Source organism: Hydractinia symbiolongicarpus, chromosome 11 (assembly GCF_029227915.1).
Source record: "Hydractinia symbiolongicarpus strain clone_291-10 chromosome 11, HSymV2.1, whole genome shotgun sequence".
Taxonomy (NCBI): domain Eukaryota; kingdom Metazoa; phylum Cnidaria; class Hydrozoa; order Anthoathecata; family Hydractiniidae; genus Hydractinia; species Hydractinia symbiolongicarpus.
In genome coordinates this window covers 13,620,972-13,632,309 of record NC_079885.1, presented here as the reverse complement: position 1 = coordinate 13,632,309, position 11,338 = coordinate 13,620,972, and positions in this window count along the sequence as shown.

Genomic DNA, 11,338 nt, shown 5'->3' with positions numbered 1-11,338 from the left:
GCCTACTGAAAATCTTCAAATATATATATATTTAATTCATTTTTTGGGTTCAATCAGAACAAATTTCAGAAAAATGAAAAAATTTCCTGTTCGGGAAATCTCATAATTTTTTAAACCAGAAAATAATTTCACGATAAAGAAATATTTTCCGTTTTTGTAACTTGACCCGAACACCATTCTTGTTCCGTTTAACCTTTTTTAGCATTTTCGATACATCAGGTTCTAAAGAAAATATGTCCCTGGTGCAAGTAATATTGCGTCCGGAACACACTACGGTACTGCTAATGCGGAAACCCCAGGAAATGTTTCATCAAGGCGAAGATGAAACAGTTTGATCGATTACCATGGAGCACGTGGGAACTTTGTTTTTTATACGATTCGTTATACAATTCAACCGAAAGGGGCATCTAAAATTTTTCGCTTGCGAACCTAGGGGACTCAGTCCTACGCTCCGCAACACTTTCTATACTAGTTACAGCAAAACCCGATCCCGCAAGCTCCCATCAGAAGACATGTTGGATCAGAAAGAACTTCAGAATTGCAGTTGGCCGAAGCTGGCCGAACCCATTAAACAGACCGGCTACCGCGAGGCAATAACAATAGGAAGAGTAAATTATTGCGGAGCGTAGTGAAGGGGAGCGCCAGCGAGCCGAGCGCAGCGAAGCTATTTTCCTCGTTCCCATAAATATATTAGAGCGTATCGAATTTCCGCGTTTTCTCCTAGTACATCAAATTTCAAAACGTCCGATTTTTGACCCACTTACCCAAATATTTTTTATGGTCATTTCTTCCGTGAAAATCTGGTTCGTCGAGACCATGCCGTTTCCAGTTGAGATCAGGTCGGCATACGGCTTTAGCCACGGTCACTCTTACTAATATCACGTGACATTGTCTCACATACATAGCGCTTGAAATGAAAGTTGCGTTGATGGCCATATTGGCTTGTTGGACGTAATGGACGGAAGGGCATTTTCAAGAAAACGAAGAAAGGGTATGTTAGCTAGTATATCACTATTTTTTACATGTAATGAGCCCTTTTCTAGCCTCACTCACACCTAAAGCTAGCTAGTATAAAACTGCCGACTTAGCTGGGATAATATTAAAACTTAGATAGCATATATAGCTATAGCTAGCTAACTACACTTTAAGAAGAGTTAGCTAGCTCGAATAAAAAAGAGAACAAACAGTGCCATATAGCTAGCAAAAGCTAGAAAATCTGTCTGAAAGAATTTTTCTATGCTAGCTAGCTAGCTATTTTGTCAGCACAAATATCTAATTTTATGCTAGCAACATTGATAATTTTATGCTAGCTACAATTGTGCACAAAATTTGTTGACTCTGCCAATTTTATATATCAAAAACCAAGAACCAAAAAGTTTAGAAAAGACAGCAAAAAAACATAGCTATAGCTATAGTCACATATTTTGCAAATAGTACGTGGTCTCGTCCACTGATGATTAATGTTTATATAGAGGTACTGCCGGTGAGCTTACACCAGTGCGGCTCAAGTTACAGAAACGGAAATTATTTCAATAAATATGTATCGGGGAAACATTTTCAACATGTATATACATTTGTTATTACTGAGGCGTTTTAAATTCTGACCGCCTACTGAAAATCTTCAAATATATATACATATAATTCATTTTTTGGGTTCAATCAGAACAAATTTCAGAAAAATGAAAAAATTTCCTGTTCGGGAAATCTCATAATTTTTTAAACCAGAAAATAATTTCACGATAAAGAAATATTTTCCGTTTTTGTAACTTGACCCGAACTGTACACTGATGTCGGACACCATTCTTGTTCCGTTTAACCTTTTTTTTCGATACATCAGGTTCTAAATATATGTCCCTGGTGCAAGTAATATTGTGTCCGGAACACACTACGGTGCTGCTAATGCGGAAACCCCAGGAAATGTTTCATCAAGGCGAAGATGAAACAGTTTGATCGATTACCATGGAGCACGTGGGAACTTTGTTTTTTATACGATTCGTTATACAATTCAACCGAAAGGGGCATCTAAAATTTTTCGCTTGCGAACCTAGGGGACTCAGTCTTACGCTTCGCAAACTTTCTATACTAGTTCCTACGCACCCATCCCCTAATTAATATCAATCTTTCTTTCACCGTAAATTTCGACTAAAGAGAGTCCAAAAGTCCACACTTCGGCGAGATTCTTTTTGCGGAGAGAAGCGGAGTGCGCGTCAGCGCACGGAGCGTAGCGGAGCCTATTTCCTCATTATATAAGCCAAATATAAAGGAAATGTAAGTACGGTGGAGAGTATATGGGATTTCGTCCCTATACATCCAAATTATCATGGTTACTATGGAAATATTAAAATTTCGTCCAAAGGATCACAGTAATCCAGCAATTTAATATGGTCATTCTCTAGTACATTTTTTAGTAAGCGAGACAACTTGTTTATAGCACGGCAAAGGAGTGTTTGTTGTTTGTTAAAACTCAAACTTTCGTTAATCTAAAGCTATATCGTATTGTTCAAGAAAAGGAAGAAAGGCTAACTATTTTTTACATGTAACGAACCCTTTCTTATTCTCACTTACACCTAAGGCTAGCTAGCATAAAACTACCGACTGAGCTGAAATAATAATAGAACTTAAATAGATTTAAAGATTTTTAAGACTTTTTAAGCTAGCTGGCATAAAATAGAGCAAACATATAACATATACAGCTAGCATAAAACCAGCTACAAAGCTAGCATAAAATTAGCTACTTTACCTATAAAATCAGCTACACAAGCTAGCATAGAAAATTATTTTCGACATATTTTCTATCAGGTAGCTACCATACACTACCTATACTATGACACAGTAAGTGATATAATTCTACTCCTGATTAGGAATGTCCCATTACATAGCTTGTTCTAGCCACAATCCACAATCGTCCAATTTTAGACAAAAATGTTTAGCGAAATCAGCAAAAGTACATACCTCTATATTCTAACAGATTCACTTGCGATCAATGTTTTATAGAGGTCAAGTTGGGAACTTTATAACATTGAATGTCATAGTAGAAGGGGTGAGAGCCATATTTTTGTAGATGATTGTAGCTATATATAATATTGGAACATCACAAAAAAGTGGTTTATTAGACATTGCCACATTGTAGGGCAGGAAATCAACTTTTTTTGACCCTGTCGGTGAGCATCACCAGTGTGGATTAAGTGACAAATGGAAATTATCACTATATTGATATCTATATTTTTTATTGAGACGTTTTAAATTCTGACAAGCGGTTCTTGTGCAATCGTCAACACGTATATACTGAAAATCTTCAAATATATATATTTATCACATTAACTTTTTTGGTTCAATCAGAACGACTTTCAGAAAAGCAAAAAAAAAATTCCTGTTTAGAAAATGTAATAAGTTCTACATCATTAAGTTCTACATCATTTCCCAATATATATATATATATATATATATATATATATATATATATATATATATATATATATATATATATATATATATATATATATATATATATATATATATATATATATATATAACAATTACCTGATGAAGAAATACTTTCCACTTCCCTTACTTGACCCAATGCCAGATACCATTCTTGCTTCTTTTTATGTTTAACGTTTTCTAAAATATGCATCAGGTTCTAAAAAATATATGTCACTGGTCCATGGAATATTGCTACACCTGAACCACGTTAGTGTTGCTACCCTCATTTACGACATATTGCATATATATACCTTTACTTAAGCGCTCCACCTAAATGTGTGCACAGTTTACAGATCTTATTAATCATTTCATTAGACGTTCAATGTCAGATAACACAGTCACTTGTAGCTTAACTGAGCGTTTCTTAAAAAAAGGTTTATTTGTGCTGTAAATTTCTAAGTGTATATAATATTTACCTGTAGTGTTTTGTATATACATTCAAGCCCTGTTGGTCTAATGGTTATGACACTCTTAGAAATGAGAGATCCAGGTTCAAATCCTGAACAGGGCTAGGATAAAAAATATATATCTTGCATCTATAGCCAGCTTTATAGTATTATTTTGCACATCTGCAAAATTAATTACCGCAAAAATCTGTATCGTTTAGGTATATTAGGAAAAATAGTATATACTCTGTGAAAAGGAAAAATTGCATACCATTTTGTTTATAAGAAAATCGTTTTTTGACTTAAGCCTCAATATTCTTAGCAAAATGCCTGAATATTGGCTGAAATTTTCTTGAATTTTTTTAATTTTTATTTGTTTCTTAGTTGCATGCTTTTATTTGAGGTTATGGTTAAAAAGAACTTTTATCTTTTAAAAAAAAAGATTTCTTTTGTTATTTTAGGATAAAACTTTGTTAAAATGTATATTCAGACAGGAAAAAAAAAACTTCATTGTAAATGCAAATATCAACATTATTATATCAGCAATATCAACATTAATTATTGTAAGATGGGCTAAGCCTAACAACTGACACATACTGTTTTGAATTCTAAAATATTTAACACAAGCTAGGCTTCAAGTGGACAAATGCAGTGTCTATAGGGGAGAACCAAAGAGGACAAAAAATGGCTGGAGGAAAAGAATAATAAATCATGTATTCTCAAATTATAATCTATTACAATATTATATAGCTAAAATAATGATCAGTACAAATAATATCCATGTCATAAATTCTGCTTCTTTTTTAAAATTGAACATTACACAGACATAAAGTGACATATAATAGGTAACCTTTGAGTAGGACTTCTCTGATTTTTTCTATATCTTGACTTTTTAATGTTGTTGTCATTGGAACCAAGTTATTCTCAGATTTATGAAAAAATGATATGTCGTTATGACCGATTGTTTAAATACTTGTAATGGCACATAATTCTGCTATGATTCACTGTGTATTGACCTGAGATAAATTTGAGACTTTTTTATTGAGATATTGAATTTGAAACATTTGCACCTCAATATTTTCTATACTCCTGGACTAATATGATACTTAACTTAGACATATTGAATATACGCAATCTTTGAGTTGTAAGGTGGAGATTTTCTACTAAAGTCATGCACCCCTGCCTTGCCGTTCCATTGCCTTGCCAGCACTGACCGTGCCTTTCTTTGCCTACCCTTCCTATGCCTTTTCTGGTGCCTGCCTACTATGTCCTTGCCTGTGGCTCCCATGCCTTCCTACCCCTGCCTTCCTGATTCCTCTTTCTATTTCCTTGCCTGCCTTTGCCCTTTCCTTGCCGTGCTTAATGCCTTTGCCTTGGCAACCTCTCCGCAACACTTTCTATATTGATATAAGCCAAATATAAAGGAAATGTAAGTACGGTGGAGAGTATATAGGATTTCGTCCCTATACATCCAAATTATCATGGTTACTATGGAAATATTAAAATTTCGTCCAAAGGATCACAGTAATCCAGCAATTTAATATGGTCATTCTCTAGTACATTTTTTAGTAAGCGAGACAACTTGTTTATAGCACGGCAAAGGAGTGTTTGTTGTTTGTTAAAACTCAAACTTTCGTTAATCTAAAGCTATATCGTATTGTTCAAGAAAAGGAAGAAAGGCTAACTATTTTTTACATGTAACGAACCCTTTCTTATTCTCACTTACACCTAAGGCTAGCTAGCATAAAACTACCGACTGAGCTGAAATAATAATAGAACTTAAATAGATTTAAAGATTTTTAAGACTTTTTAAGCTAGCTGGCATAAAATAGAGCAAACATATAACATATACAGCTAGCATAAAACCAGCTACAAAGCTAGCATAAAATTAGCTACTTTACCTATAAAATCAGCTACACAAGCTAGCATAGAAAATTATTTTCGACATATTTTCTATCAGGTAGCTACCATACACTACCTATACTATGACACAGTAAGTGATATAATTCTACTCCTGATTAGGAATGTCCCATTACATAGCTTGTTCTAGCCACAATCCACAATCGTCCAATTTTAGACAAAAATGTTTAGCGAAATCAGCAAAAGTACATACCTCTATATTCTAACAGATTCACTTGCGATCAATGTTTTATAGAGGTCAAGTTGGGAACTTTATAACATTGAATGTCATAGTAGAAGGGGTGAGAGCCATATTTTTGTAGATGATTGTAGCTATATATAATATTGGAACATCACAAAAAAGTGGTTTATTAGACATTGCCACATTGTAGGGCAGGAAATCAACTTTTTTTGACCCTGTCGGTGAGCATCACCAGTGTGGATTAAGTGACAAATGGAAATTATCACTATATTGATATCTATATTTTTTATTGAGACGTTTTAAATTCTGACAAGCGGTTCTTGTGCAATCGTCAACACGTATATACTGAAAATCTTCAAATATATATATTTATCACATTAACTTTTTTGGTTCAATCAGAACGACTTTCAGAAAAGCAAAAAAAAAATTCCTGTTTAGAAAATGTAATAAGTTCTACATCATTAAGTTCTACATCATTTCCCAATATATATATATATATATATATATATATATATATATATATATATATATATATATATATATATATATATATATATATATATATATATATATATATATATATATATATATATATATATATATATATATATATATATATATATAACAATTACCTGATGAAGAAATACTTTCCACTTCCCTTACTTGACCCAATGCCAGATACCATTCTTGCTTCTTTTTATGTTTAACGTTTTCTAAAATATGCATCAGGTTCTAAAAAATATATGTCACTGGTCCATGGAATATTGCTACACCTGAACCACGTTAGTGTTGCTACCCTCATTTACGACATATTGCATATATATACCTTTACTTAAGCGCTCCACCTAAATGTGTGCACAGTTTACAGATCTTATTAATCATTTCATTAGACGTTCAATGTCAGATAACACAGTCACTTGTAGCTTAACTGAGCGTTTCTTAAAAAAAGGTTTATTTGTGCTGTAAATTTCTAAGTGTATATAATATTTACCTGTAGTGTTTTGTATATACATTCAAGCCCTGTTGGTCTAATGGTTATGACACTCTTAGAAATGAGAGATCCAGGTTCAAATCCTGAACAGGGCTAGGATAAAAAATATATATCTTGCATCTATAGCCAGCTTTATAGTATTATTTTGCACATCTGCAAAATTAATTACCGCAAAAATCTGTATCGTTTAGGTATATTAGGAAAAATAGTATATACTCTGTGAAAAGGAAAAATTGCATACCATTTTGTTTATAAGAAAATCGTTTTTTGACTTAAGCCTCAATATTCTTAGCAAAATGCCTGAATATTGGCTGAAATTTTCTTGAATTTTTTTAATTTTTATTTGTTTCTTAGTTGCATGCTTTTATTTGAGGTTATGGTTAAAAAGAACTTTTATCTTTTAAAAAAAAAGATTTCTTTTGTTATTTTAGGATAAAACTTTGTTAAAATGTATATTCAGACAGGAAAAAAAAAACTTCATTGTAAATGCAAATATCAACATTATTATATCAGCAATATCAACATTAATTATTGTAAGATGGGCTAAGCCTAACAACTGACACATACTGTTTTGAATTCTAAAATATTTAACACAAGCTAGGCTTCAAGTGGACAAATGCAGTGTCTATAGGGGAGAACCAAAGAGGACAAAAAATGGCTGGAGGAAAAGAATAATAAATCATGTATTCTCAAATTATAATCTATTACAATATTATATAGCTAAAATAATGATCAGTACAAATAATATCCATGTCATAAATTCTGCTTCTTTTTTAAAATTGAACATTACACAGACATAAAGTGACATATAATAGGTAACCTTTGAGTAGGACTTCTCTGATTTTTTCTATATCTTGACTTTTTAATGTTGTTGTCATTGGAACCAAGTTATTCTCAGATTTATGAAAAAATGATATGTCGTTATGACCGATTGTTTAAATACTTGTAATGGCACATAATTCTGCTATGATTCACTGTGTATTGACCTGAGATAAATTTGAGACTTTTTTTTTGAGATATTGAATTTGAAACATTTGCACCTCAATATTTTCTATACTCCTGGACTAATATGATACTTAACTTAGACATATTGAATATACGCAATCTTTGAGTTGTAAGGTGGAGATTTTCTACTAAAGTCATGCACCCCTGCCTTGCCGTTCCATTGCCTTGCCAGCACTGACCGTGCCTTTCTTTGCCTACCCTTCCTATGCCTTTTCTGGTGCCTGCCTACTATGTCCTTGCCTGTGGCTCCCATGCCTTCCTACCCCTGCCTTCCTGATTCCTCTTCCTATTTCCTTGCCTGCCTTTGCCCTTTCCTTGCCGTGCTTAATGCCTTTGCCTTGGCAACCTCTCCGCAACACTTTCTATATTGATATAAGCCAAATATAAAGGAAATGTAAGTACGGTGGAGAGTATATAGGATTTCGTCCCTATACATCCAAATTATCATGGTTACTATGGAAATATTAAAATTTCGTCCAAAGGATCACAGTAATCCAGCAATTTAATATGGTCATTCTCTAGTACATTTTTTAGTAAGCGAGACAACTTGTTTATAGCACGGCAAAGGAGTGTTTGTTGTTTGTTAAAACTCAAACTTTCGTTAATCTAAAGCTATATCGTATTGTTCAAGAAAAGGAAGAAAGGCTAACTATTTTTTACATGTAACGAACCCTTTCTTATTCTCACTTACACCTAAGGCTAGCTAGCATAAAACTACCGACTGAGCTGAAATAATAATAGAACTTAAATAGATTTAAAGATTTTTAAGACTTTTTAAGCTAGCTGGCATAAAATAGAGCAAACATATAACATATACAGCTAGCATAAAACCAGCTACAAAGCTAGCATAAAATTAGCTACTTTACCTATAAAATCAGCTACACAAGCTAGCATAGAAAATTATTTTCGACATATTTTCTATCAGGTAGCTACCATACACTACCTATACTATGACACAGTAAGTGATATAATTCTACTCCTGATTAGGAATGTCCCATTACATAGCTTGTTCTAGCCACAATCCACAATCGTCCAATTTTAGACAAAAATGTTTAGCGAAATCAGCAAAAGTACATACCTCTATATTCTAACAGATTCACTTGCGATCAATGTTTTATAGAGGTCAAGTTGGGAACTTTATAACATTGAATGTCATAGTAGAAGGGGTGAGAGCCATATTTTTGTAGATGATTGTAGCTATATATAATATTGGAACATCACAAAAAAGTGGTTTATTAGACATTGCCACATTGTAGGGCAGGAAATCAACTTTTTTTGACCCTGTCGGTGAGCATCACCAGTGTGGATTAAGTGACAAATGGAAATTATAACTATATTGATATCTATATTTTTTATTGAGACGTTTTAAATTCTGACAAGCGGTTCTTGTGCAATCGTCAACACGTATATACTGAAAATCTTCAAATATATATATTTATCACATTAACTTTTTTGGTTCAATCAGAACGACTTTCAGAAAAGCAAAAAAAAAATTCCTGTTTAGAAAATGTAATAAGTTCTACATCATTAAGTTCTACATCATTTCCCAATATATATATATATATATATATATATATATATATATATATATATATATATATATATATATATATATATATATATATATATATATATATATATATATATATATATATATATATATATATGGCGAAATACATCTACTGTAATTGAATGGTTCAAAAAAACACCAACTGATGCAAAGTCAAAATTCATCAAATTCGACATTGTCGAGTTTTACCCTTCTATCTCTGAAGAACTACTCGACAAAGCAATTAATTTCGCAAGATCTGCTGTACCAATCGACAACAAAGTCCTCGATATAATAAGGCACAGTCGGAAGTCCTTGTTATTTGATAAATCATCGACTTGGGTTAAAAAAGGAAACGTTCTTTTCGATGTAACAATGGGTTCATTCGATGGAGCGGAGATCTGTGAGTTAGTTGGACTATATATATTAAAAAAGATCAGCAATATTATCGATATCAAACATGTTGGTCTATACAGAGACGATGGACTTGCAATTATCCAAAACGCCAATGGACCACGAATGAACAAAATTCGAAAAGACATCATAACCTTGTTTAAGGAAGACAAATTGTCAGTAACTATCGAAACGAACCTGATTGAAACAGACTTTTTGGATGTATCATTTAACGTGAATAGTAAAACCTACAAACCCTACAGGAAACCCAACAACGATCCGCTATACATTAACATTAATTCAAACCACCCGAATAATGTATTGAAAGTCATTCCGAAGATGGTCAACGAAAGATTAATTGCGACATCATGTAACAGAAAAGCATTTGATGACGCAAAGCCTTTATACGAAGCTTCACTCTCCGCCAGCGGATTTAAAAGCACAATGGCATACGCGAGTAAACCCAAACAACGCCCTAATCGCCAAAGGAAGATAATTTGGTTCAACCCGCCGTTCAGTAAAAACGTTAAAACAGACATTGGACGATCATTTCTCAAGATTGTTAGAAAAAACTTCAATAAAGATCACAAATATTATAAAATCTTCAACAAAAACACCCTCAAGTTGAGCTATTCATGTAGCACAAACATCCGAAACATCATAAAGGGGCATAATAAAAAAGTCCTCACTTCTGAAGAAAGGCAAAAACAACGACCTTGCAACTGCCGGGATAAGTCCCAGTGTCCACTGAATGGTGACTGTTTAGCTGCATGCATTATCTACAAAGCGGAAGTCAAATACGTAGACAAAAAGGAATTTTACTACGGATTATGCGAAGGCGAATTTAAAGAAAGGTTTAACAACCACAAAAAGTCCTTTCGACACGAGAAATACAGAAACGAAACCGAATTGTCGAAATTAATTTGGAGATTAAAAGACGACGGAACAGACTTTGAAATCTTATGGAGTATTGAAAAACGTGCAATGCCGTATAAGACAGGAGCGCGCACGTGTGACTTGTGCCTAACAGAAAAAATAGCAATTGTACGAGCTGAACCGAAGGGACTGTTAAATAAAAGAACAGAACTTATCAACAAATGTCGCCATCGCAACAAATTTACTTTGAAATGGTTGAAATGAACTGTAACGAACAATGTATTTATTTGTATTTATTTGTTTTATTACGTTTTATCACGTAATTAAAAAGGTTTATACTTTAGTTAGTACCAACTTGTATAATTTGTATCATTTGCCTGAAGATTGCTAAGAAGCATGAAACTTTAAGTAGCAAAATTAATGTAGTTTTTTCTTGAAAACAAAACATAAAAATAATATAACTGCTCTGTTACACATTGAGCACTCTGTTGTAATTTGTGTTAAAATTACTTCGTGTTTATAAAAGCTCCTGTTTTTGTTGAGCACTCTGAACA